Source organism: Pteronotus mesoamericanus, unplaced genomic scaffold (assembly GCF_021234165.1).
Source record: "Pteronotus mesoamericanus isolate MK-2021 breed Mesoamerican mustached bat unplaced genomic scaffold, CSHL_Meso_final contig_22, whole genome shotgun sequence".
Classification (NCBI taxonomy): Eukaryota; Metazoa; Chordata; class Mammalia; order Chiroptera; family Mormoopidae; genus Pteronotus; species Pteronotus mesoamericanus.
Genome location: NW_026555090.1, coordinates 3,382,949 through 3,405,764, shown reverse-complemented (window position 1 = coordinate 3,405,764; position 22,816 = coordinate 3,382,949). Strand labels below are relative to the sequence as shown.

At 42.0% G+C, this 22,816-nt stretch overlaps 1 protein-coding gene across 1 annotated transcript in view; it reads right to left on the bottom strand.

Annotated features, from left to right (window-relative positions):
• PIGL (phosphatidylinositol glycan anchor biosynthesis class L) overlaps positions 1–22,816 on the bottom strand; it is a 63,150-nt gene that overhangs the window by 28,350 nt on the left and 11,984 nt on the right. The gene's annotated exons all lie outside the window — the stretch shown is intronic.

Genomic DNA, 22,816 nt, shown 5'->3' with positions numbered 1-22,816 from the left:
AAACAAGACAGTGTAGTAAAATGGGAGCTGGGAGAGATCCACACAAGGAGAGAGCAGAGCAGTGAACAGGACCGACGCTGCCAAGAGGCTGAGGAAGAGGAGCCCTAAGAAAAGGCCACTGGGTTGTCCCCTGAGAAATCACTAGCGGCCTCTGAGAGCAGCGTCAGTGAAGCTAAACTACAAGGACAGGGGTCAGTGGGGGTGAGAAAGGAGCACCAGTAAGTGCTCTGGGGAAGTTTGAGAGTGAGAAGAAAGCGAGAGACAGAATGGAAACCTAAAAGGTTGGTGATCTGAAGGAGGGCTTTTTAAGTCTTGAGGATGTTCAAAGATTGAGGCAAAGAGGTCCATTGAGTTAGTAGAAGGTAAAATTAGCTGCAAGAGGCAACATAACAGAGACAGGACACAGGAGCGATGGGTAAAAGAAAAATGTGTTTTTGTTAAGTGTCTATTCTGATAAGTGCCTCATCTGATAAAGGCAATTTGCAGAAGAGGAACATACCGAGCAGAGAGAAGACAGCTATTGGTTTTAGCGGGGTCAGGCTGCTGTGAGGATTACAGGAGCTAATATTTGAAAGGCACTTAGAGCCCTGGCTAGATAGGTCAGTTGGTTAGGGCGTTGTCTGGAGACACCAAGGTTTCAGGTTTGATCTCGTGAGGGCTCATACAAGAAGCAATCAGGGAACGCATAAATAAGCAGAACAAGAACTTGATATTTCTCTCTCTTTCTCTCTCTCTCAAATCAATTAAAAAATTTTAAAAAAGAAAAATACTTAGAACAGAGCTTGGCATGTGGTGTTTAATAAATGTTTAACTATTTTGCTGAGTGTTGACCTGAAGGTAATTTCAACGCTGAGGAATGCAATGAGCAATGGGTATGAAACTACACATAGTAGTGGTCAGATCATAGCAGGCGGTCCTGTGTGAGTAGATCACAAAATGTAAATTTGAGGCCAGGCTCTGATGGGCCTCAAATGCTCAGCCCAAGGCCCCCTGTTGTACCACTGTGTGGATTTAGTGGCTGAGTGTATATATCACCTCCACTAAAAGTCTCATCTTTCCACCATCCCTGTCAGACTGGATGCCAAAAATGTTACTCTGCCTTAGAGGGGAAAGGAACTAGTTCCGGAGGCCTGAATTTCCCCCCAGGTAAGCACAGGAGGGGGCCTTTCAAGGGTTTTGAGGACTCAACCTGTGTTTTAGGAGCGCATGCTCTGGGGCAGGCGAATTGACATAAATTCTGTAGAGAAGTCCAGGTAGCGAGATGATGCGAGCCTGATGTGAGAGAGTGGGAATGGAACGGTGGAGATAAATAGACATGACGCACAGCTGGGTCGCGGAGGGCTGAGCGGAGGTAGGGGAGAACGGCTAGCGGGCCCAGGCGCCTGCCGCGCACCTCTGGGGAGGGAGCCGGTACCAGGACCGCAGGTGTGCGTGCCGGCTGCCTCGAAGAGCACGGAAGAGAACCTTGAAGGTCTGCAAAGAAGGGGCAGGCGAGGAGAGAAGCCAGCCAAGACTGAGGAGGAGCGGCCGGAGATGGCCTGTCCGACTTGACCTGGGTGCCATCACGCAGACTGCAAACACCGGCCTGCGGAACACGAGGCTCGGTGCTGCTGCCTGAGCACGGTGAGTGTACAGGGACTGACAGTTCATAAAAGCAACTTTCATGAGCCGGGTCCTCGTGGCCATCCAAGGCCAGGCTGAGGCCCACAGAGCGTGCATTCCCTCCTCACGAAGAGTTCCAGCAGTGTGAGGGGGCGGGGGCAGACCAGGGCCCACGGCGAGGTTAGGGCTGGCGAAGAGCAAGGGAGCTGCGGAGCGTCCCCGAGGCCAGCCTCGAGAACCGCACCTGCGCCGACCTGCAGGTGCGGGGAGTCCTGCGGCAACCCCACAGCCCAGACAGGGCTGGAGGCTCGATCTGTGGATTCAGAGGAGCGCTGAAGTGAATTCCTGTTCAAACTCCACAGTGTTAATGATAATCACTGACTCTGTAATAGTTCAATAGAGTTTTTTTATAATCGGTGACTTAAAATGTTTACAAAATCTTTTCACTGCTCCATGGCTTAATATGCATCTATGAGTGTAAGTCTTGAATGAGAGATTTTGCTCCTTAGAGATATATTTTGAAGTAGGCGTTAGTTACAATTCCCTTGTTCCTGGGCCGCCAGTGGGGCTGAGTCCTACGTCCAGCTCGGACAGCTAGCCTGTCCTGCAAAGTGCAAACATCAGGGTATCTGCAGAAGCTGCATTTTGCGTTGGCCCTTTCACCGACTCACGAGCGCTCTGGATTTCCTAAGATTGTTCTTAATAAGAGTGGTAGTTTGAGGAAGAATACCTTTCTCCCCAATGGTATTGCTGATTCATTAACTAGAGAATTGTAAGAGTTGGAAGGGACTTTAGCAATCAGAGTAATCCTGAGAGCTTCAGAAAAAGTCAGTCTAGGGTTATTTTTTGAAACCAGTGCTTACTATTTTGGGAGGTAAGGTGGTCCAGTTATCAAGGTGTCCAAGTATGGGTATTAAGGCTCCATACAAATAGACATTTTCCATAATTGTATCAACTATCCGGTGAAATAATTATCATCTCTAATTAAGCATTCCATTGTGCTATCTCTTCCCTAAAACTTGGGCTTTTTGAAAGTTGTAGAGATCAATAATATGGATTCTTTCTATCTCCATCCTGCACTCTCTTTTGAGTGCCTTATTGGGGGCATGGAGAAGTCCAATTCAAAGGGGACCACCAGCCACTCCCCTCACCCAGAACAAGGGAGGCTTCTCAGGCGCCCGTGGGCCGGAGAGGCTGAGGGGACCTTGGTGCGTGTGACATTTCCCAGGTGGTCAGGCAGCTTCTGAAGGCAAAGTTTTCATGGAAGCCAGCTGGTGCCCAAAGCAGGACTGTCTGCCACTACGGTGAGTTCTAGTCCTGGCCCACTGACCAAGCCCATTCAGCCGTGTCCCGTGGACACCTGCCCTCTCCTGCCGTTCCCTGGGCCACGTGAGAATTTCTGAGGATGAGTAGCGACAGATTTTCATTGCTCTGGTTTGCTTGTGGCTTGCTCACTTCTTGTCACACAAAGGACATAACAATGGGCACCACCACCTTTGTCTCCAAGTGCCAGCTCTTTCTTCTCCACTAGATCTAGACATTTTTTTCCCCTCTTGTCATTGAAAATTCTACCATGGACCCCCTTTTTCTTCTTCCTTTTCCTTCGACCAGTCTTACAAACACTCTCTAATATTAGTATCCAACTTCTAGAATTAATATTTCTTAGACATAGGCAAAGAACGAGGCATTAAATATTGCAGTAGGCATTAAATATATACATCTACCAGGCTAGGGATTTATAAAGAAAATATTCAAGGAAGAATTCAAAGTATTTCAAGATCATTCCCAATTGGGTTGATACTATTTGATGTAGTTATGTGAAAGTATAAACAAGGACACACTTGCAGTGCCGTCCAGGAGAATGTCTGAGCTGTTTCGGATGTTCTCTCTAGCTTTGTAGATAGCTATATGCCTGTTCTCAGGAATGAAATGGCATTCATCATTAACATCCTCTGGTACCCAGTCTCTGAAACATAAAAGCAGCTGATGCTCTTTCAGAGTAACTAAAAATACTTAGACTTTTCTTAAGCAAGGTGGAATGCTGTTAAAAGTAGCATCTAAAACATGTCAAAATGTAGCTTATAAAAATGAATTAAAAAAGAACTGTTGTTCTGCAGCAATGTTTTCCAGCTGAGGTCCACAAATACCCAAGAGTCTTGCTAAATTTGCAGGGGTTCCTGAGTTCTTAGAAAAAGGTATTTTTAGTTAGATGACACTCTAAAACATTTTTATGATCATTTGACAAGTTGAAATTATTCATGTGATTTGCATGCTTATATTTACATGTGTGAGAACACAAGTCTTTCCAAAGTACCTGAGTTTTTTCTTTTAAACAGAACCTAAAACTGTATGTAAGCTAAATGTGAACAAGTATTAAATTAGGAAGAAAAAAAGATCCATACATTATTCGCAGTCAACAAACCCTGCTCCATAGAATTGTGGGTTGAACCAGCCCACTTCTCTAGGCAATAAGGACGAATCCATCTGTACCAACCCTCTCCTTCCCCAGCCTTGTAAGACCCCTGGCCCCTTTGCGTGCGGAGTTCATAGGCAGGCAGCACGTGAGGGGATCCTCTCCAGGCACAGCCTAGATTTACCCATGTAAAGGCATAATTTAGAGTTTGCATACAAAGGGCCTGCAGTGAATCTCAGGCATCTGCGTGGGCACCAAGCTCTAGTCTTTCCCTCAACAGCTCCTGTTTTTCCAGGTCCACATGCTGTTTCTCTACTGAGAGTGGAGCCAGCACACTTGGTGGGGACCTCAGGAGGGTCTGGTGAGAGACCACGTTAAGCCTAGTGACTTGTCCCAGTTTCCTGTCCTAGATGCTGGCTGTGGTCTAGCGATAACAAGGTCAACTCAGAATCACCACAGGGCCACTTGCCTGACTTTGGCCATCGCTGGAGCTAAACACTTGCTGCAGTATCTCACCCACTAGACTAGGCCTCCTTGGAAACTCCCAATTCACACCTGTATTCACCCCATTGTCACGTTGCTCTAATCTGCTGTCTGACTTGTTGGCCCATGTTGCTCAAGTCCCTGTACCTCTAGCAGACAGTCTGGAAGAAGAGAGGTACAATAGAGACTAAATTTAGGTTTGATAGCAATAAATATAAAAACGTACAGAAAATCATCTCTTGGGAAGAGTAGCAAAATAAAAGAGATCTAAATAAAAGTTTAAAAGTTAGAAATATCCATGAATGTGTTAAAGAATAATGCTGAGCCTGAGACCATCCTATGTGGGTTTCACTGGTCTCTTAGGCAAAAGACCTTTGTATTATATGCATCCATCTAGAAGGCACAGTACTTTGATGCCAACAAGCCAAATCTTCTGCCTTATACAAAGGCTCTTAACACTGACAAAATTAGCATCAAAGCCATGTCAAAATCTAGCTTGTATAAATGTGTTTAAAGTGAACTGTTGTGCGGCAAGATTTCCAACAGAGTTCTGCGAGGGGACTCTAGCATTTCTCTTTTTTTGGCCTCCTATCCTCACTGCATGTCTTGACCCATTTCCTATACTGTGTTCGAAGGTCTTCACATCCATCCTCACTCTTGATCTCCTACTTCTAACATGTCCAGACTTTTGGACTTGGCAGTTGACACTAGCTTTCTGACAATAGCTTGGTTCTCCATTTATGACAAGCTGTTTGGAAACACTTAGGAACACCTTTCTTGACTGAGCCCAGCGTAGCTCAAGCCCAGGTGGCTGGGACTTCAAGCCATGCTCTTTGAGTGCCGGGGTCACCAATGGGGGCCACCGCTTTGCTAGTGAGGGTATGAGCCTCTCACTAGCTGCCCAGACCTGGGGCCCTGTCTTTGCCCAGATGCACTGGCTGCGGCTCTGACGCCTCTGTCCCAGCAGGTGTCCAATGGCTCAGTGTCGCAGTAGGGCAGAAGGGAAAATCCAGGCCTTCCAAACTAGTTCTTTTCCCCTTTTAGGCAGAGTAACATTTTTGGAGTCCAGTCTGAGGGATGGTGGAAAGACGAGTCTTTTATAGAGGTGATATATAAACTCAGTCACTAAACCCACACAGTGGGAGCCCTGTGACCTCCCCCAAGTCCTACAAACAATATCTCTGCAACAGCACTAGAAACCACCTCTTCTCTCTGTCTGCTCTGCCACAGCTTCATTTCTGACTGTTACACCATTGACCTTTGAAAAAGTAGGGGCTGGGGGGCTGACTCCCCGCATAAGTAAAAATCTGAGTATAAGTTTTGACTTCCCCCCAAATAAGTCATCCCTCAGTTTCGGTGGGGATGGGTTCCAGGACCCCTGGGTATACCAACATCTGTGGATGCTCCAGCTCCTTATATAAAACGGTGTAGAAGGTATAGAACAATGCATATAGTCAGCCCTCCACATCAGTGGATTCCCAGCTGTGAAATGAAAAATACTGTCTTCCATCTGCGTTTGGTTGAATCTATGGATGCAAACTTGGTGGATATGAGGGCCAACTCTATATTTATTGAAAGAAAAATCTGCATAGAAGTCGGCCTGTGAACTCCAAATCCATATTGTTCAAGGGTCAGTTGTATTTCTCATCTGCTTATGCTAATTGGTCCAGTGCACCAAGTCTGGACCTGTCCTTCCAAGCTGCTGTTTACAATGTTGTAAGACAGCTTTCTCAAATGCAAATCAGATTAAGCCACTGCTTGGTTTAATATATTTCAAAGCTCCTCAGTTTAAAAAAATAGTTGAAAGTCCGCAACCTTAACCTAACACAGTCTTCACCATGTGCCCCTGCCTAGCTAGCTCAAGGCATCGTCTATCACACTCCCTCAGGCATGCTGCCCTCGAGCTATCCGGAAGCACCACCGTGTATGGAATGTATGTGGCTAACTCCTACTTGTCCTTCAAGATTCAGATCACAGGTGACCTGGCTGTGGCATCCTCCCTGACTTCTGCATGAGCGTCCAGGGCAGTGTTTGTGGGCTGGCCTTTGGAGTAGCCCTTCTGTACTGCCTTCATATCATTAGTTAGTTTGTTGGCCTTCTCTACTGGCTTGTTAGCTCCCTGAGGTAAAGACCTTGACTTTGCATTTTGTATTTTTAGGACTAGTATTTGAGATATAGCATATGCTAAACAAATAAACGAAGAGTACATGAATAAACACACTTCAAAATTAATAAACTGAAAGCCAGATGTCTCTCATGAGTTCTTTGCTTCCTCCTGATTTCCACATGAACCTGGGTGAGTTGGGCACAGGTGTTTTGTAAGCAGCCTCACTCATGAGTGTGGAATGTGCATCAAACGCTGAGAACCATAGGCTTGGGGAGAGTAAAGAAAAGGCGAAAAGGACTTGAGATAAAATCTTTGACATTTAAGGCCAGGTGTTAGAACAAGAGTTGCTGAGGATGACTGAGTAAGGAGGTTGGGGGACAGTTAGGGCCGAGTACTGTTAGGAATACTGGAAGTAGTTTTCAGAAGTGGGGGGAATGGTCAACATTGACCAGAGCTGCTGAGAGGGCCAATAAGATTGGGATTGAAAAGTATCTGATTTATTCTACAATTAGGAAGTTACCAGTAACCCTGAGGAAGAGGAATTTCAATGGCAGAAGAGGAGGAAAGATGGGAGAGCTGGATTTTACTACACTGGGGAATGAATAAAGAGGTGAGGGTGTGCAGATGGTGCATATAGATAATGCAAGATTATCAAAGAAGACAGAGAAGTAGGGTAGTAAATGGCTGGAGGAAAGTTAAATGGAGGTTTTTTGTTTCTTTGAATGATAAGGGAATACTGAACAAACATATGTAAGAACCCAAAGCAATGAAACAAGAACAAAGAGAATAAAAATTTCCACTAAAGCATGCTATGGGTATAAAAACTTATGTGGCATAGGTCAGGATTATTGATGAAATGTCAGTAACAAGGCTGTAAATAACATGTTGAGGTATAGTCTTGGCAGCTAGTTCCACCAGATCATTGTTTCTTCTCTAATTTCTAAACTATCCTCGCTAAATTCTGGGAATTGATTTTGTAGGGAAAGCAATGGAGGAAGCAGCAAGTTGACATTCACAGTCTGTTTCAGGCTAAGGATAGACAGAAGACAAGGTGGCTCACCATAGGGAAGTGGTGAAATTGTCTTTCACAAATGAGATGACAGGGAGTGGCGTTCTGGGTTGTATTTTATCTGACAACCCTGTTTAGGGTACATAACTTTTTATAGGGTAATTATTCTGCTTATTGAATCACAAAACGTTAGTTGTGAAAAAGACTTTAAGGATAATCTAACTCAACACCCTTACCATATTAAGAGTGGAAGAGGATCAGAGTACAGACATGCCTGCCAGCAGTACACTCATCAGACAGGAAGTGGGCCTGAGGCCAGGTCATAGAGTCCCTGGGAACTTCCCAATTCTATTTCTGTGTCTAGCTCTAGCAGATGTAATAAAGTTCTCTCAGATGACTTATAATGTTATTAATTTTAATATACTTCATTTAAAAAAGAAATTCAATAAATGTCCTAAGACATCTTTAGGATCTATTCAAGATGGATTAAACTGAGGAATCATGCATAATTTCTCTTAACTATATAAAGGCTGAGAAATAATAGTTTACACTGGACATAAGTCCAAGGGAGAGGTTATTAAGTCTCAAGTTTTTGGGGGTAACTTTTTTGGGTTATTTCGAATGTTTGTAGGTAGGTAACTGATAATCATATATTAAAATACATGCCACATAACTTCATCACAGGTTCTATCTAGTAATTTGAAACTTATTGTGAGATCACAGAGGGTCAGTCCAGGAAACCACCTGCAAAATAAGAGCACAGGCAGGATGATAAAGCTAGAGGAGGACCAAATATGTTGTAACAGGAAGATGGAGAGTGACAGTGAGGCTGGCATCTGATTATAATTTTTCACATCAATTACTTTTAATTTAACTTTTATTCAGGTATAACTGACATATATGATTATAACCTTAAAAGGATAGATTAGTGCTGAGGAAAACCCCATTAGGGTATGGATTCAGTTTTGTAACTATGTAAAGGCTGATGAATGAAATGCAAGATTATGAAGACAACCTAGGCTGACTACTTGAGAGATTCATTGATTCATTTTTTAAAACAAATCCTTGACTTACTCTCTCTAACTGGACAGCTCAGGGGCTAGACAAGCAAACTGAGTGCTTTGGGAATGCTTGGACTACCCGCCCCCCTCTACAGCCATTCCCAGCTGATCTCAGCTCCCAAGGTCGTATCTCCTGGCTCTGCCCCTCCAGTCCTTCCTGACTCCTTGGAGCACTGGGAACTTGGATTCCTGCATGCTTCTGGCTCTGTGAGGGTCTCTGGCCCTGGCATCTGACAGGCTCTGCCCTGACTTTGGCTCCAAAAGAATGCCATTCCAGCCCCACCTGGAGGCTGAGAGATTAAACATGCCCACCTTGTCACCTAATGCTCCTTTGCTGCAGTCATGCTCTATAGACACTTCTTCAGGACAGCTTTGCAGGAATGAAGACAGACATTTTGATTTTTCTTCAGCTCAGCTAGAACCAATGAAAGATGCTTCTATATGCCTTACTTTATAGATGCAAGCCTTTCCTCTGAAAAATAGTGATTTCCAAAGTTAAGGAAGACACTGAATTGGAGGGTAAGAAGGAGAAAAAGATGACAGATAAAGATCTGTAGTACAGTTTTGTGGAAAATAAAGGAACTACATTCTCATCTGTTAGGCAGAGGGAAGCTGAGATGAGGGTGAGAGGCCCTGTCCAAGGAGCCACACCCAAGGACTCTGTATAAAAAACTATTAATTGCTTCTGTGGTCTTGTTAGAAGTAAAGGAAATCAGAGCTAAGGCTGTACTATCTTGTATACTGGGTAAGGGGATGCACCAGACTTTGGGCTACACACAGAGGTTTGTCCCAAGAATGCCAAGTGACTATGTTAGTGTAGGTGCTAGATGTTAATAAAGGAAAGAAGCTGAAGCTAATAGAAGCCAATGAGGAAATAGCCTGGTACCTTTGCTTGGGCACGTGGTTCATGGCCATCTTCCCAGGTAAGGAATGAAGGTTGCTTTCCTGAAAGATGGCAAGGAAGGAACCTCAAGACATTTTGGAGGAACTCAAGAACTTGAGGAATTTACCCAAACCTATAGGTATTGCAGGCAAAGCCTATGGAAAATGTGTGGCTTGCCTTCTTTGCTCTGAGAGGCTGACTGAAATTCAATCTAAAATTCCTTAGAAGATTCCAGCAAAACAGGTTTAAAAGAGCCTATATAATCAATTGCTGTTCTTGTTGTGTTTATGAAAGTAATCAGACCAAACTGAACTGGACTTAATGGAGTCTCTTTGATGAAAATGAGGGCGATTTTAGGGAGAGAAATTGTGTTTCAATGGAAATAACAATACCAAATTGTAGATATTGGACTCTAGTGCACTTAACTGTCTTCAAAGTTTTGTTTTTCACTTGTGAATGGAACTTGTTCCCTAAATTCCTCTAGTTTTGTTCAACTCTCCAAACTAATGTTTTTCTTCTGATCTTGGACTAGGAATTATTGAGAACTAAAACTTTTTAAAAGGCTGTGGCTGTATACACCATACAGAATTTACCTCACCATCTGATCACATCACCAGAGATGTTCAAAATACAGACAAAGAGGATCTGTCAGATTGTCATTGCTTGCTTTTATTCCAGCAAAAGCTTTACATTTGGAAATCTTCTCAACTGATAGCCAAGCACACTCAGAAACTGATTTATGATATGCTATGTTCATTAACATTTGTGTTTTGTTTTCTTCCTTCTGTTTTCATACGATGTATACCTATAACCTTATCTCTAGACCTCGTGTATGCTGCCTTCCAAGGACAAAGCCAGACTGACTTGGACTTTGCAAAATCCCTTTTCCCTGTGTAAAGATTCCCCTTCCCTCTTGCTCCTTTCTTCCTTTAGCAGATAGGAAATCCCTCAGGGCCTGGGGATAGGCAGGACTATGCCCCTGACAGCAAGAAGCAACTACAGAAGATAACACCTTCATCCACTTACCCTTGTAAGATTACAAGGCCCATGGTATTTGATGGGGCAGGGGAGGGGAATGTTAGCATAGGTAGCTAGATATTAATAAAGAAAGAAGCAAAGGGAATTAGACAGTATTAAGCACAATCAACTGGGGAGCATGAGCCTGCTTGCTTCACCAGGAAGGTACAGCTTCATACACTCCCCAGGTAACCACTGGTCTGTTCCCCACAGATCACTGGGGGAAGGGCCAGAACAATAAAAGGGGAGGTAAGCACATGGGCAGTAGAAGCCAATATGGCGGCCATAGAGACCTGGCAGTCTAGCCTGGGGACAAAATGAACTGGCTAGAAGGCTGGCCCAGTACAAGCCCACGCAAGCTTAGGAAGTTGATTAGCTATTTTAAATAATTACCTGGTCTTTCCAAGCCTGAGGTAATGTAAACCCAGGGAACAAAACCCTTCTTCCTTCCCATCCCCCTCCTTTCTTACCAGTAACACACACTCACCTTGTTTTGTTCAGTCTCTCCACGGCAGCCATGCGGATTTAACAACCATCTGCAGCCCATGGCAGACTGCACAGGCTCGAAAGGACTAAGCTTTAATATAAAACAGGAACTTTGGACACTGGCCTTTATTTTGGCCTTGATGAAGGCAAGAATGAATTTTTTCCATGGTGGGATGGACAGAGATGCGACATTATAAACCTAGGGGCACCTTTCCATTTCCGCCAGAATAAATCTTGCCATGTGGCACTCTCTTGTGTATGGGCCCATGGAATATTTCTCTTGTGGTAACATGGAAGAACATAATTTCTACCAGTAGCTACTAGAGAGTCCAGTAACTTCTTCCTTATTCTCACAGTTCTTTCTGCCCTTGCATTTTTATCAGAAAGCTTACTCCCATGCCTGTAAAAGGCAAAAGTTGAAATATTCCCACCCTCCCAGGCTACCTGACCTGAGCTTGTTGGCTCCAATTCTTTCATGACTGGGGATCAAACTTGCAACCTTGGTGTATTGGCATGCTCCTCTAACCAACTGAGCTACCCAGCCAGGGATACTATTATTTTAATAACAGCTGTATTGAGATATAATTCATAAACTACACAATTCATTCATTAAAACTGTACAATTCAATGTTGGTTTTGTTTTTTTTTGGTATACTCAGAGTTCTGCAAACAACACCACTATCAATTTTAGAACATTTTAATCACCTCAAAAATAAATCCCATTATGAACTACTCCCGGAATTTCCCAATCCTCCCAGGCCCTGGCAACCGCAAATCTACTTTCTGTCTCTATGGATTTGCTTCTTCTGGACATTTCAGATAAATGGAATCAACATATGTGGCTTTTTGTCTCTGGCATCTTTTACTTAGCACACTGTTTTCTAGGTTCATCCATGCTGTACATGTATTAGTATTTTATTCTTTTTTATGATTGAATAATATTCTGGCATATGAATATACCACATTTTGTTCATCCATTCATCAGCTGATGGACATTTGGGTTGTTTCAATTGTTTTTGGCTATTGTGAATAGTGCTGCTATAAACATTCATGTAAAAGTTTTTGTTTAAATATGTTCCCAACTGTTTGAGGCATTTATGTCAGAGAATTGCTGGGTAATGGTAATTTTATGTTTAATTTTTTTGAGGAGCCACCGAACTGTTTTCCACAGTGACTACACCATTTTACATTCCTATCAGCAATATATGAGGCTTGCAATTTCTCTGCATCCTTGCCAACGCTTGGTATTTCCTTTTTTATTTTATTTTTAAAAATATGGCCAACCTAGTGGCTGTGAAGTGGTATTTCACAGTGGTTTTAATTTCCATTCCGGTAATGATTACTGGTATTGAACATCTTCTGTGTTAATTGGCCATTTGTATATCTCCTTTGGAAAAATGTCTATTCAAGTCCTTTGCCTATTTTTAAATTGGTTTGTCTTTTTCTTGTTAAGTAGAGGAGTTTTTAAAATACATACCTCAGCACTTGTCAGCTTCAGAACTTATCAAACCCTGTACTCGTTGGATTTTGATGAGAAAAAAATGTTTCAGCTCTCGGTGCTTGCTCAGCACTCATCGCGCTTGCTGGGACTTGTAAGAGTCAGGATGCGGCCCCGCAAGAGAAAATGCTGCGTTGCTCAGTAATTGTCGGTCTCAGCACTCATCACGAGTTCCAGAACAAATTAACGACGAGTACCAAGGTACCACTGTATATTATTTTATATGTGATATATTATTTTATATGTAACGTATAGTATACAATGTATCTATATGTGGAATATTAATCTCTTATCAGATACATGATTTGCGAATATTTTCTCTCATTCTATGAGTTATCTTTTGACTCTGTTGACAATATTTTTTAGTGTATAAAAGTTTTTTATTTTGATGAAGCCCAATTAGTCTAGTTTTCCTTCTGCGGCTTTTATTGTCTTATCTAAGAAGGCTTTGTCTAACTTGCTCATGAAGATTTACTCCTACATTTTCTTTTAAGAGTTTTATAGTTTTAACTTTTACATTTAAGTCTTTTTGATGTTTTTTTTTTTTTTGTAGACTGTGAAGGAGGGATCTAACTGTTCTTTTGCATGCGAATATCTAGTTATCCCAGCACCATTTGTTGAAAAGAGTGTTTCTTCCTCGCTAAATTGCCTTGAAACCATTGTTGAAGATTTAATTGACTATATGTGAGGGTAAGCATGTATTATTTTTTAAAAAAAATAAAATGCAAGAAAGAGTAAAGCCTATAAATTCTTCCACTACAGACACTGGATCGTAAAGCTGTGGCTCAGCCTTGAGGAAACAGGTCTATCTAACTATGACAGTTTTACCCAACTAGCAGATGTAGTACCACATCATCTTAAATTGCAACGTACACAGGCAGCTGCAAATTTTCTTATCCCAAGGGCTCTGGAGAAAATCCTACAAGTGACTAAGAATTACTTCTTGGAACTTGGTGTCATGGAGAAATAATCTGAAAGACCAACTCAATAACCTATCTTCAGGACACACACATAATTTGTCTATAAGACTTGCATTTTAGAGAATCAATTGCCTCCTAGCCAAAGTTTTTGGTTCCTAATACAATTCTGTAGATGCTATAGACTGAATATTTGTGCCTCTTCAAAATATGTAAAGATCTATTTCAATATGATGGCACTAAAAGGTGGGGCTTTTGAGAGGTGATTAAGTAGAGCCCTCATGAATGGAAGTAGTATCCTTATAAAAGAGACATTCAGAGAGCTGGCTTGCTCCTTCTGCCATGTGAGGACGCATCTAGAAAATATGAACCAGAAACAGGCTCTCAGCAGACCCCAAATCTTCTAACATCTTGATCTTGGACTTCTTAGCCTCCAGAACTGTGATAAATAAATTTTTGTTGTTTACAAGCCACCCAGTTCATGGTATTTTTGTTGTAGTAATCCGAGTGGACTATGCCAGCAGAGGAAAGGTGAGCTGGCTAACCTTATTTTGGTTAAAGAAGGTCTAACTTGAGTTTGTTAATATGCACATTCTACTGTAGATGGCACAAAATGTACAAGTGATTAATAAAATAGAAAGCACTTACTAATATCAGCTATATTGCTGAATTGAGCATACGAACCTCCATTTATAGAAGAACAACTGTATCTGAACATGTCCTGCTCTGCTCCTGAAGAAGATCTAGGTAAAAATCACCATCTATTCAGTCATTTTACATACAAAAAAGATAAGCCCAGAGAAAGAAAACTATTTGCCAAAGAAGACACAGCTTGTTTGTAGCAGAGCTACCACCTGAGCACACATTCCTCGGCTCCTGGACCAGTGCTCTTTCCATCATCATGCACTTTCCTTTCTTTTCTCTAGTCTTGATTTCCTCACATTCATCCTTCCTTCAGCTGCCAGTAGGAATCTGTCTAAAATGGAAATATGGGCTTCTAGTTATAGTGCTAGTGACACTTTCACTTCACTCTCTCCCCTTAAACTCCACTGAAAACACAACAAAAGAAATAAAAGTTATATGGCAACAACTTTGATGAGGCAAACAAACCACTATATCAGAAAACCACCACACATGAAACATACCTGCCTAAAACTGAAATCTGTCCCAGAAAGTGGGGCCATGCAGCTGGCCACCTTATGCTCTACCTTGGATTGTCAACAGGATTTGCAGATCCCTCAAAATCAAGCTTCCCCACCCCGAGAGGCATCCAGTCATCTTCGATGAGCACAATGAGAACTAGAGACAATAATGGTCATAGAGGCACCTACTTCAAAGAATCACATGGATAAGCTGTTTCTAGTGCTTACATTGAACCTTGTTGCACCAGAAGAGTACCAAGATGTAGGCAAGGAAATACATAAAAAATAAAGGTGGCTCCATGGTAAAGGAAGGAGAAGGTTGGATGAGTCACTGCCGAAGGCAGTGAGGTTCAGCAGAAGCTTCAGATGGTCCCAGCTCGAATCCTGGTACCTTCCCCAGGCCTTCCATTCTTAAGTAGGGAGCTGGCCCTACTCAAACATGAGAAACAGCCTAAAAAGAACCAATGGGAGATAACCCCTATGCATGTTAACTTCAAAAACAATAGGAAAAAAAAAAGGAGAAATACATAAAGCAAAATGCAGATGAAAAACATAATTTCAAGCTATCTCCCAAAGGTACCAAAGAATTACCAGCAGCAGGATATCTTAGAAAAAAATCAGAAGAAAAAGAGGGGCTTAAAGAAGAGGGTAAGAGTTGCAAGAAGAGGTTTTTCAATATCAGAAATGAAAGTTAGTGTAGCTTGGCAAATAGATAAGGAAAAAAATATACTACTCAAAATAAAGTAAGGGCTATAATGGAAAAGCTGAAGAGATCTAAAAATTGAAAATAAAACTGATATGTAGGTCATAGAAGAGATAATAGTTATGAAATACAAAGAAGATCCAACATACATGTAATGTTTCTAAAGAAAAGGACAAAGCAAATGGAACAGAAAGATAAAATGGAGCCTACAGATTGAAGGACCTACCACATCCTAGGAAAATTAACACTAAAACATAACATGGTAAAGCTGTGGAACTTCAAGGATAAAGAAGATATTTTACACAAGGAAAAAAAAATCAGACATCCCCACAATGCATTGCCAGAAGACAGTGCAGAAACGTCTATAGAGTAAAAGGAAGTATAACCTGAAAATTTTGTAACCACCAAAGGTGTCCTTTAAGTATAATAGATATTATTGCCTTGGCTAGTGTGGCTCAGTGGGTTGAGCACTGGCTTGCAAACTGGTAGGTCTCAGGTTTGATTCCTGGTCAGGGCACATGCCTGGGCTGTAGGCTAGGTTCCCAGGTGGGGCCGTGCAAGAGGCAACCAGTTGACGTTTCTTCCTCACGTTGATGTTTCTCTCCTTCTTGTTCTCCCTCCCTTCCCCCTCTCTAAAAATAAATAAATAAAATCTTTTAAAAAAGTATAATAGATATTCTTAAAACATACAAAAATACAAAACGTGCTGCTCTTCAAAATCATACTGGTTGATGACTTCCTGTCATGTCAGGAATGAATCTAAAAAATGAACTGAGGATTGGACAAACCCTGGTGAAACAGACTGACTGAACTGTGGGTGAACATAGGATTAAGACTGAACAAGTACGTTAACTATGATTTTTGAAAAGAATGTGTCATAAACCTTGACAAAGTAAAAGTAAAAACATAACGGGAATTTGGGGAGGAGGGTTTCTCGGGGAAAAAAATCTAAGTACACTTACTTCCTTTAGGCAGTTAGTAGAAACATGGGTTAAAAATCCTATCACCAACAAAAGTAACAACAAAACCTCACTAACTGTAATCACCTAACATTTCACACTCAGTTTTGGACAGATATTTCTGGAATTAATCCAATGTAATTGAATTAGATGGGGATGTCTATGTGAAGTTTACCTCAAGTCAAAGTTCTTTAGTTTCACTTCCATTTCTTTTCAAGTAACATTCAATTTCATTTGTTTGTTAAAACCATGGCTTCTATAGAATTACTTCCATTTTACTAAAATTATATATTCACCTGTCTGCAGAAAGAAGGCTAGCACTGAGTATTGACAATAGTTATTTCCAAGTGAGAGCATCCAGAAGAATTTTACTGTCTTTTTATTTTTTACAAGAACGTATTTTTAAAAATATTAAAAATACATGTGGCTTTTCATGAAGATGGCACCCAAAGCAAAGAAGGAAGCTCCTGCCCCTCCCAAAGCCGAAGCCAAGGCAAACACTTTGAAGGCAAAGAAAGCAGTGCTGAAAGGTGTCCACAGCCACAAAAAAAAAGATCCGCAAGTCACCCACCTTCCGGAGGCCTAACACCCTGCGGCCCCGAAGGCAGCCAAAATATCCTCAGAAGACGCCCCTGGGGGAAACAAGCTTGACCACGGTGCCATCATCAAGTCCCCCCCCCCCCCACTACCGAGTCAGCCATGAGGAGGATAGAAGACAACGACACGCCTGTGCTCACTGTGGAGGTCAAGGCCAACAAGCACCAGGTCAAACAGGCTGTGAAGAAGCTCTGTGACAGTTACATGGCCAAGGTCAGCGCCCTGATCAGGCCCGATGGAGGGAAGGCGTATGCTTGACTAGCTCCTGATAAGGATGCTTTGGATGTTGCCAATGAAATTGGGATCATCTAAACTGAGTCCAGCTGGCTAATTCTACATAGAAAAATTTTATACAAATAAAAATACATTATAAACACAAATATGACCATCTTGCTTCTTTGTTCAATGTCTCTTAATTAAAAAATACATACGTAGTTGAGAACTTGTATCTGTATAAGAATCTGCCCACAGATGTTTACAAGTAGCTCTACTCATAATTGCTAAAACTTGGAAGTAATCAAGATTTCCTTCAGTAGATACATAGGCGAATAAACTGTGGTACATTACTCAGTGCTAAAAAGAAATGAGGTACCAAGCCATAATAAGGCAGAGGAAACTTAGATGCATATTAATAAGTGAAAGATGCTAATCTGAAAAGGCTATACTGTATGATTTCAACTATATGACACTCAGGAGAAGGCAAAACTATGGAGACAGTAAAAAGGTCATTGGGTGCTAGGGGTCACGGAGAAGGACGCATAGGCAGAGCACAGAGGACTTTTAGGCCAGTGAAAATACTCCGTGTGATATAATGGTGGATACATGGTATTATACTTATCCAACTCCATAGAATGTACACCACCAAGAGTGAACCCTAACGTAAACTATAGACTTTGGGTGATTATAATGTCCTACTCTGGAGGGGGATGTGGATAACGGGGGAGGCTATGCATGTGTTGGGGCAGGGGGTATAGGGACAATCTTTGTATTTTCCTCTCAATTTTGCTGTGAGCCTAAAACCACTCTAAAAAAAAGTCTTTAAAAGTTGTTAAAAATGTTAAAAAAGATGAACTTAGAAATAGTATATTTTAAAATAAAGTTAGGAAAACTTTTGTTTTATAACTAATGAATGCTCATTCTCAAAACTATGGAAAACACAGAAAAGTACAAAGAAGAAAGTATATGCTGCTTTTTAAAACTATTATATTATGAACAACTTCTTGGATTATTAAATATGTATAGAAAACTATGAATTGTGGTTTATTGTTCTGGACCATGGCTATATAATTAATTGTCTGTTGTTACATTTAGTTTGCTCCTAATTTTTTGCTATCATAAATAGTATTGTAATGAACATCGCAATACAGGGGCACTTTGAATCCTATTTTTGTGGTATCTGCAACCATTTTCTAGGAGTAGTATTGGCCACAAACACATGCTTTGTTGGGGCCACCGTTCCCTTGCCCCACTTTATTTCTGCGCTCACTCCCCCAATAATGCTACGTAAACACCCAGGCCGCCTTCGCTTCCCAGGGTAACCTGCCTCTGAAGGGGGATGGACGCAGCCTTCAGTTTTCACACATTGGCTCCCTATCAGCTCGGCCCACCTCAGTCTCTCTCCCGGTTTCTTTTCTAGGAAACATTCTTGCCCGTTGCATCTTGTGGGAGGATGGGAGCCCTGCCTAGTTCTTGCCAAGCAGGGCTGGAACTGTGCCCTTGAGCTCTGGCCGAGTCACGGCTTTGTGTATTTGGAGAAGAGGGTGCAGGAGGCTTTACTTTCATCTCCTACAGGGAGAGGACGCTCGGTCAGGCTTGGTCAGGCCCGCTTCGGCAGCCAGCCATTTTTGCTTTCTTAGGCGTAAGCCCTCCCTGGGCCTCCAAAGGAGAGGGGTTTAGCTACCAACATAACCCCAGAGGTCCCAAACGGCGCTGTGGCTTCTCTTTCACTGTATGATTCTCATGGATTTACTGGAAAACAGGAAGATTTTCAGGAACTGCTAGCAGGCTGGGCTTGTTTATGTTTCTTAGTAGTTACTGGACTCTATTTCCTTGTTAGCTAAAATTAGCCTGTAAAGGCCTTGGGCTTGTTAATGTCAAACTGCTGTTAAGACAAGCACTAAAAAAATGAGATTTTTATTGTGTTGAAACCTTAGGACAGGGTAGCCAGGTCTGCAGAATGGCAAAATAAACACATGTAGAAAAATCCTTCTAAACTGAATGCTCATTTAGAACTTTCCAAAGGGTTAAAAATAACTATGCAAATCAGGAATCTAGACTGCTTTATTTAATTAAAGAATGTGAAAACAATTTCAATTAAATCTTGGAAAATGGTTTGCTAATCACCATTTCTGGGTAAATGAAGAAAAAGTGACAAAAGGAGGTTGATGGGGGGAGTGGCGTATAGAGGGACTAAAAGTAATGGAAAAATCCAATAAAGAATCAATTAAAAAGAAAAGAAAGGAGGTTGAGATGTATAGGCATCCATTTAAGTTCTTCAAGACCACACATTTAGATGCTGGCCACGGGAAGAACGCTGGCAGTCTAAGTGGAGTCATTCATTCATTCAGCAAGTGCGTATGGAGCAACTATGGCGTAGCAAGGGTTAGAGCAGAGGTTGGGGATACAGGAATAAAAAATACAGGAAGGGCTTAAGGCACAGACTAAAATTAGTGCACATGGCAGGATACAATGGAACACTGAGAATGTAACAAAGGGGTCCAACAAAATCTGGGCAAATCAGGATGATGCCAGAGTCTCAGGTAATCCTTGGACTGAGGTATGAGTATGAAGAGGAGTTTGCAGCAGAGACAGGTAAGGGGTGTTGAGGGGGGGGGAAGCATGAGAGGCGGGCACAGCACAGGCAAAGGTATACATGCAAGACGTAAGCACGCACGGTATGAGGGGGCTGGGGGCTGGGTGGAGGTGAAAGGGGTGATAAATGGTGATGGAAAAATTTAATAAATAAAATGGGAAAAAGGAAAAAGCATGGTACGTTTGAAGCCCAATTTAAATAGGAGACCAGAGATGCAGAGGAGACACAGACTGAGGTACTGGGCAGCCCTACTTATTTTTGCTATAGGAATGGATGCGATGTGGGTAAAACAGGGGCTAGATGATGAGGCTGAGCAGGGAGACAGGGATCTGACCATGAACAGCTTTGAGACCTTGCCAGTTTCGTCACACGGTAGGTCATTGGGCCCCAGGGCACTTTAATGGTCATGGATTACAACAGGGGGATCTGCTTTATGTTACTCCATCGAGTCCAGCCTCTCTTGAATCCCCACCATGCCTGGTCAGAGGGCGTTGCAGCAGCGTATCTGAGCCTCTTCTCACTCACCCTCCCGGATGAGGCCTATGAGAAGACCATAGTGTTTATAAAAAGGCTTACAAGCATTATTTTTTCCAATGAGCTCTATTCTATGCCTTGAATTTATCAAGTCAAATGTCAAAATGTACACAGATTTATTTCTAATTTAGCGTTCATTTGTATGGATAGAAGCTGAATGGAGAGGGAAGAATGTTTTATTAGATACGTGGTGTAGTCTATATATATGTATATAAAATTTAAAAAGTAATAAAGGCTTCCTTAAAAAAAAATCAAACTGCACAGAATTCTGTGAAATTAAAAAATGAAAGTGTTCCCCTCTTCCTGGCCTGAATTTAGTAGCAGCTACTCTGAAGGAGTCTGGTACGTATGCTTTTAGAAATTATCTATGCATACAGAAATGTGTGGGCGCTTTCTGTTTTCTTTTGCTTTGAAATATAAATGAAATAATTCTACGGATTCTTCGTAATATATTAAGAAGCACAAAAGCAACAACCGAGTACTCAACCCACGGTTGCATTCCCAGTCACGTACAGTTCCCGAGTATCCCGGGCACGTCCGACCGCTCTGCCCGGCCTGCACTGGAGCAGACGCGCAGCGGGGAGCTTTCTTCAGGGGCGGCCCTGGTGCCCGTCCTGCCAGCTCCTATTAGTCAGCTCCTACGTCTCGAAACTGCTCTTCTCTTTCTTCAACACCTATTACAGCACCTCGCCCATTCCAGGCGTTTAATATGTATCTGTTAACAACATGTATTTTAATATCATATGACTCATTAAATGAACAGAACTCCATAGATATTAAGGAACTGGGTAGAGTTACTGAAAATATCCATTTAGGCGTCTAATGACTGACATTATGCCTTTTCTTTAGAACTAAATTTTTCCCCTCTTCAAGGGATCAGATAAGGGGTGTACTTGGGGAAGCTCTTATGGCTAAATGTTTCCCTAAAATCTAGCAATGAAGTTCACAACAATGGAAGAAAAAACTTGACCACACACAATGTCAGTTAAATGTACTCAAACACTACCTGGTCCTTCAAATACAGTAACAAAGTGGTGACCTATTTTCCTGCAGAAAGCCAGGAATTGATCTGTCTGTCCTTCTGTTTTTGAATTCTAGCATTGCCATTTATTAAATGTGTGACTTCTGAGGAGTTTCTTAATCTCTCTGAGCTTTAATTTCTTCGTGTGAAACAAAAGGATAAGGAAGCCTATCTTGCACAGTTGGCAGGCGAGTTAGCTGAGATGGCCTTTGTGGAAGTTCATGTCAGGCACGGAGCAGGCATAAAACACAGCGGTTAAAGCACAGGTTCTAGAGCCGAACCGCTTCCGTTCAAATGCCAGCTTTGCCACTTATGCTGGATGACATGGGGCAAACTACTCAACCTCTCACTATGCCTCGGTTTCTTATGTACAACATCAGAAAAGTAATTGGATTATTTAAAGGATTAAGTAAAATGCTTTCTTATGCATAACATCAAAAAAATTGAATTATTTTAAGGATTAAGAAAAACGGTTTTGGGTACTGACAATAATGGTTTAATACTATTTACTGTTACTATTATGAGTGTAGGCCCTCCATAAAATTTCCTTTCTCATCTTACCGTTCATTCTTCTCTTTGACTCATCTAAATCACCTAAAGTAAAATTCCAAAGCTCTGCTTTTTCTGGGTTATGATGTAAGAGGTTGAAAGACTGTAGGTTGCATGTTGCTAGGGACTGAATTGCATCCTCCCAAACCCATCTGTTGAAGCATTAATGCCCAATGTGACTGTGTTTGGAGAAAGAGCTTTAGGAAGTAATTCAGGTTAAGTGAGGTCATAATGGTGGACCCTAATCCTATAGGACTGGTGGCCTAATAAGGGAAAGAAATCCCCCCCACGCCCGCAACGAGCATACAGTGAGAAGTCGGCCATCTGCAAGCCAAGAAGCAAATCCCCTCCAGAAACTGCCCCCGCTGGACTGTGACCTGGGAATTCCAGCCTCCAGAACTGTGAGATGATAAAAGGTTGCTGTATAAGCCTCCCGGTCTATGGCATTTTGCTATGGCTGCCTGAGCAGACCTAAGATACATGGTTTCTTTGCATCTTCAAACTGGCTTCTGGAAAATTTTATTTTTAACAAGTTTACTACCCCTCTACATTAGCATTTCCCAAGTAGGGGATGTTGCTGAAGCTGCATGATTTTCAGGATATATAAAACATGTAATTAATTAAGACATGAAGAGAGTAAAGATCTTGATAACCATGCTGAGATCTTTGGTTTGACTATAGTTCCCACAACTCAGATCTGGCCCTGGAGAAACATCATGCATTGCTGGGCCACAGCCAACACTGCACAGGCAGAAGTCTGTGTGCAAACGGGGTGTCTGAGCCCATTAATATTATTGTTAATATTAATAATGAGAAAATAAATCACACCATATACCCACAAAGTAAAAGGGAAGTATGCCATCTTTGAAAACAAATGAGCAAATGATTTATTTCACAAATTGACTCAAAACTGTGCATCTTCCAAGGGTTATAGAGGAAGAGATTTAGTAACAGATTAAGGAACTGGCTTCCATGACAGAGTTAAATGGCCTGTTGAAGCTGGGGTTTTGGTCCTGGCAGTCT